The sequence below is a fragment of the Euprymna scolopes genome, chromosome 13 (genome assembly GCF_053919585.1).
Source record: "Euprymna scolopes isolate OS-2025 chromosome 13, ASM5391958v1, whole genome shotgun sequence".
Taxonomy (NCBI): Eukaryota; Metazoa; Mollusca; class Cephalopoda; order Sepiida; family Sepiolidae; genus Euprymna; species Euprymna scolopes.
Window position 1 is genome coordinate 107319535 of NC_136494.1, and position 6543 is coordinate 107326077.

The 6543-nt window shown below is 37.4% G+C and overlaps 1 pseudogene; it reads left to right on the forward strand.

Annotated features, from left to right (window-relative positions):
• The first annotated feature begins 3709 nt into the window (after window positions 1-3709).
• On the forward strand, window positions 3710-3828 carry LOC145292425 (5S ribosomal RNA; annotated as a pseudogene).
• The last annotated feature ends 2715 nt before the right edge of the window (window positions 3829-6543 follow it).

The following is a 6543-nucleotide window of genomic DNA, read 5'->3' on the forward strand; positions in this document are numbered from 1 at the left end:
CATCTAAGACCATAAACGACCAAGGCCTCTCTGATTCTCTCTCCTCTGATCTTGAACTGGTACAATGGGGAAAGAGGTGGCTTGTTACTTTTAATGCATCAAATAGCAAGCTTTTATCTTTACATCACCAACGCTCTGATCCTCATCTGGCATCAATTGAAATGAATAGCTCTCGTCTTGGGGAGGCCTAATGTTTTGACAAGCTTCTGGACTTGACCTTTACTCCTAATCTTAAATGGAACATATACATTAAATATCCGTTGCCAAGGCCGCTGGAAAAATTATGATATCCTTCTATTGATCCAGTAGATATCTCACTGCTGATGCAATTCTCTATCTATATAAGAGCCAGCTACGTTCAAGTGTTAAGGAATAGAGAGAGGGAGAGAGAGAGAGAGAGAGAGAGAGAGAGAGAGAGAGGTAGAAGAGGTGAGTTATAGTGTAGACACGTTGACCGGAAGTTAAGATCAGCTGATTTGATTGCGTGCGAGTCATGTGATCAGGTTAGCTGAATCGTTGAGATTTGATTTGGACTCAGAAGACAACGGACGGCTTCCTGTTGTCTCCTCCTCTTCACTGGGGGGGAGACGAACGATGACGTGTGTAGATGAAGAACCCACACAGGCCGATTTCACTTTTCATCTTCTGCAAGACATCTGGGAAAGTGAAATAAACTATAGAACTGATTCCTTGTCTTGGAGTGATTGAATCTTCATCCAAAAACAGGTATCAAGTCTCCCCCCAGGACGAGAAATTCCAGATGGTCCAACATCGAAGAAGCAGAGGTAGGTTCTGAAAATACATGTCACTCACACACGATTCCTTTATGATACAACATAAATATATAATATAACACGTCATCTCTTCTAATCCATTATTAGAGATGACGCAACAAACACTCAACTCTTTATTATAGAGACAATATAACACAAGCATGGAGTACTGTTGCCACATCTGGGCAGGAGCTGCTAGAAAGGACTTATTCTGCCTTGATAGAGTTCAAAATAGACTTCGTAGCCTTGTGGGGGATGTCCTTTTCTCTTCCCTGCAACCTCTTTCTCACAGAAGAGATGTTGCGAGTTTGTCTCTGCTTTATTGTTATTTTCATGGCAGGTGCTCGGCTGAGCATGGTCCTCCCCTCGCCAAACTATCACAAGAAACACCCGTCTAGCAGAAAGCACTATCACTAGTTTCCCCCACTCTTTGCTTATGCCTAAACCTAAGCATAGATTCCACGAGCAAAGCTTCTTTCTTAGAACTGCACGCCTATGGAATTGTCTTCCGTTTTCTGCTTCCAGCTGACTACAATATGGTTGTCTTCAAATCTAACATAAACAAGTTTTTGATGAGCCGTTCCATATAAGTTAACAAATTTACTGAATCTCCATTACTAACGGTTACTATATTGTCCAATTTCTACTGTACACTCTTTAACCCTTATCCTCGAGTAGCTTCTTGGCCTTGATAAGTGGTGATACATATGTAAAAAAATGTAAATAAAGCAATAAATATATTAAAAAGTAATGCAATATTATACACTTAACTTAGAAGAAATATCTGTAAGTAGTAATAGCCGAACTTATACAAAAGATAAAACGGTTATTCCCCTTAGAGCAGCTCATCAAGTCAATTAATTAATCAAAATGCTATCAACAAGTTCTGGGCTATTGTTTGCTGCGAGACTGTTACTGTTTACAACAGCACGTTTGAACCAAAGTCAAATAAATATCTGACGATGAGATCTCTCTCGAAATATTATATAACACAGATATACCACCAGACCGACTTTCACAGGTAATCACGATGCAAATATAAATATAATGTGTATACGAAATGCATGAATATGTAAACATGTATTTGTAAGTTGTATTAATAAAACTTTCTCACCTGCTTCAGCTTGTGTCTTTCGGTTACCTCTGTATTGTACCGCCTTCTACACATTTCACTTAACTACATACTATACAATGCTTCAAGCAAATTACATCCACCTTTTATATATATATATATATATATATATATATATATATATATATATATATATATATATATACGGTCGCCGAACATTCTCTACAGAATATTCTGACATAAAAGAAAAATGAAAACAGAAATTGGGATTTATTTTGATTTTAAAATCGCCCAATAAACTCAGTACGAAATTCTGAACCTATTAGAAGAAATATCTGTAAGTAGTAATAGCCGAACTTATACAAAAGATAAAACGGTTATTCCCCTTAGAGCAGTTCATCAAGTAGTCTCCCTTTACCAACCGACTTAATTCAAAATCTATACCCCAGCCCCCCCTCAACTAGAATGCAGAAACACAAACAAATTAATTAATTAATTAATTAAAATGCTATCAACGAGTTCTGGGCTATTGTTTGCTGCGAGACTGTTACTGTTTACAACAGCACGTTTGAACCAAAGTCAAATAAATATCTGACGATGAGATCTCTCTCAAAATATTATATAACACAGATATACCACCAGACCGACTTTCACAGGTAATCACGATGCAAATATAAATATAATGTGTATACGAAATGCATGAATATGTAAACATGTATTTGTAAGTTGTATTAATAAAACTTTCTCACCTGCTTCAGCTTGTGTCTTTCGGTTACCTCTGTATTGTACCGCCTTCTACACATTTCACTTAACTACATACTATACAATGCTTCAAGGAAATTACATCCACCTTTTATATATATATATATATATATATATATATATATATATATATATATATATATATATATATATATATATACAGTCGCCGAACATTCTCTACAGAATATTCTGACATAAAAGAAAAACGAAAACAGAAATTGGGATTTATTTTGATTTTAAAATCGCCCAATAAACTCAGTACGAAATTCTGAACCTATGGTTTTCCATTGACTGATTACTAGGGCTATAACAAGAGAATATTCTTTTCATTTTTTTGACTCTGGAGTATATAGCAGTTAATATCTTATATGTTTTTAAATAGAGTGATGTGGTTCTCGATTGATTAACTGTGTCGAACTTAGTCGGATATATAATCTAGAGGCAAGAAATGATAAGAATATTGTCTTTTCACAACCCTACTACATTACACACACACACACACACACACACACACACACACACACACACATACGCACACACGTGCCCTTTATATTTATTTTTCTCCACCTCTCCCATTATCGATCCCTTCTTTCTAATTTATTCCTCGGCCTATTTTTGATTTTTCCATCTTTTATTTATTTTATCGATACTCTATCATACTTTCTCTTCTCTCTCCCTTTTATATTCTCCCGTTATTTCCCCCATTTTCTTTCTAACTCCTCTTTTGCCCTTTTTCACACTATTATTTTATCCTTCCTCTCTGACTTATTCCACCCCTTCTCCATTTTTACTATATCTCCTTTCCCCCCCCTCTCTCTCTTAATTTCTTTTTATCTTTCTCTCTCTCTCAATAAAGAGTTTATCCATTTGGACCATTACTTTCCTCTTTCTTTTTTTACTTTCTCTTTCCCCCGTAAGACTATTTACCCATTTCCGCTTAGTCATCGCCCCCCTCTTTGTCTATCTTATTATATATCAACATTCTCTCTCTTACTTTCTGACTCCTTTATTTCTCTTACTTTCCATCTTCTCTTTTTTTTATCAACCTCTTCTGTGTCTTTATCTCTTCTTTTTATTACTCTGTCGCTTTCTCTCTCTCTATATATACGGCATAATCACGTTGACACACCGGTTCTCGTCAGATCACCGTAGTTAAGCAACGTTGAGCCTGGTCATTACTAAAATGGGTGACCAATTTGGGAAGTCCAGGTGCTGTATGTAGGAGGACGTCGACCCATCGTGCAAAAAGTTGTAAAAACCTATCGTCGTCACCTCCCCTAACGAGGATATACATGCGACTGGGGACTGCTTGTGAATTTCTTACTCCCATGAAACTTCCTCCTTCGGAGGAAGCTGGTTAAACCCTGAATAGGGTTGGTGCTGACTGCACACACACACACACATTTCTCTCTCTCAATCTCTTTTATTTTCACAACCCTCTCTCTCTTTCACACTTATACTTTCTCTCTCATTACTCCGACTTTCTCACGCTTCTACCCCATTTCCTCTTCTCCTCTCTCTAATTATTCTTTCCTCTCTAAGACTTTCTTCCTTATTTTTATTTTCATTAGGTTGAGAAGTCAGTTCTTGAGGAATTTTTAATTTTGATTTCAAATGATGTATTTTCAAATAGGTTTTTCTTATAATAACTTTACTTTATACATAATTTTAAAGAGTGTTTTTCACTCTATCTAATCGTTTAAATTACAATCATTTTGAAACAATTATGTCTTCTATTCAGAACGTTGAATACAAGATGAAAAAAGCAAATTCGCACAATTTTTGATTTCAATTCAAGCTAGGCCGCAAAACTGTTGAAATAGCTCGCGATATCAACGAAGCGTTTGACCTAGGAACTACTACTGAACGCACAGCACAACGGTGGTTTATGAAATTTCCTGGCGGTGACGAGAGGCTTGAAGATGAGGACCGTAGTGGTCGGCCATCGGATGTGGAAAACGATAATTTAAGAGCCTTAGTCGAAGCCAATCCACGCACAACTGTTCGAGAACTTGATCCTGAATTAGACGTAACGTATATGACAATTTCCAACCACTTGAGAGAGATTAGAAAGAAAAAAAAAACTTCACAAATAGGTGCCTCAAGAACTGAACGACATGAACTGTCATCTTCCCTTCTTTTACGCAACAAGAATGACCCGACCAGGCTGTGACTTGCGATGAAAAGTGTGTTCTTTACGACAGCTAGCGACGCTCAGCTCATTTTAAACTCCACGACACTTCCCGAAGCCAGAGTTGCACCAAAAGAAGGTCACGCTGACTGTTTGGTGGTCTGCAACCGGTTTTCCTCCATTACAGTTTTTTAAATGCAGGCGAAACCATTACGTCGATGAAGTACTGTCAACAAATGGATGAAATGCATCAGACACTTCGACAACACCCAGCATGAGTCAACAGAAAAGGCCTAATTCTCCTCAACGAACATGCCCTACCGCACGTTGTTAAACTATCTCTGCAGAAGTTGAACGAATTGGGCTACGAAACCATGCCTCATCCGCCATATTCTCCAGATATTCTCGCCTTACGACTACCACTTTTTCAAGTATCTCGACAACTTTTTTGGTAATAGTTAGTCGGGTGTTTGCTGTGAACGCTTTACAACTTAGTCGAGTACTTGCCCTGATAATAACGATAGATCAGAGATAGGCTCGCAAAGTATCTTCTCAGAGAAAATGACAATCAACCAGAAAGGACTTGATCGTTACCGGTCTTTGAAGTGTTGTCATAGATGGTAGTGTCGTCTGCATAAATATCGACAAATGATTTAAGAATGTGATTTGGGAGCTCATTAATAAAGATCATGAACAGAATCAGGTCTAGGAGAGAACTCCAAAGGACGCCAGCGTTAATACTTATCCTCTCACTTTATTTCTCTCTTATTATTTTATATCGTCCTCTTTTATAAATTAGATTTATTCTGTATCTAAAAAGGAAGTAACTCTTTGTTCTTAAGTTATTTTATTTAATTCCTCTTCGTGAGGTTCGACACAAGGTCAAGTATGGGTTTAATGAAGGCGTTTTGTAGAACGAACTAGATTCGAACTTAGTCCATTAGGTTTTCAGTCCGTGTCGTTAACCATTAAGCCACCGTAACCTCCATCTGTTTCTCTCTTATTATATCACCATCTTTTCTCCTACTTTTTTTTTCACCTTTTCTCCTACTTTCCACCTCTATGTGTCTCTCTCTGTTATTATCTTTCACTCTCTCTTTTCTCTCTCTCACCCCCTCTCTCTCTCGTAGCTTTACTTTCTTTTTCCCTCTCTCATACTTTTACTTTCTCTCCTCCTATCTCATACTTTTACCTTCTCTCCCCCCCTCTCGTACTTTTACTTTCTCTCTTCTCTCATACTTTTACTTTCTCTCTCCTCTCTCTGACTTTGTGACACTTCTCTCTCTCACTTACTTCCCGCTTCTCCTCTCTCTTATTGTATTCTACTTCTTTCTCTTACGTTTTCAAAACTTCTTTCTTGTTCTTTCCGTCTTTTCCTCCTCGTAACGACTCATGCCCGAGCCGCAAGCGCCTTTTACGGGAAGGGAAGATGGGGTGGGGCTGATGCATTTTACTCTAGCCATTTGTCGACCATCTGTAAGAAAATCACAAGCGACAGATTGTACGCTCAGCGGAACCAACACGTTCTGCATTTCAGACAAACAGAAAAATCATTGCTGCTCGCATTAACGACAATACCAAAAATACTAAACAAATAAACAAACCAAAAAACAAAAAAAAACACAAAATAAAAAACAAAACAAAAACAAACGAATTTGTTTTGTTTATTTTCCTTTTCTGTTTTAATGTCTCTCGCGATTTTTTCTTTTTGATTTTTAATTATTTTAAACAATATTTCCTCTCACCGAAACTGATTGCACTAGAACCTATCAGCCGTTTTGTTAGATGCTAGTGCACTTACTGAT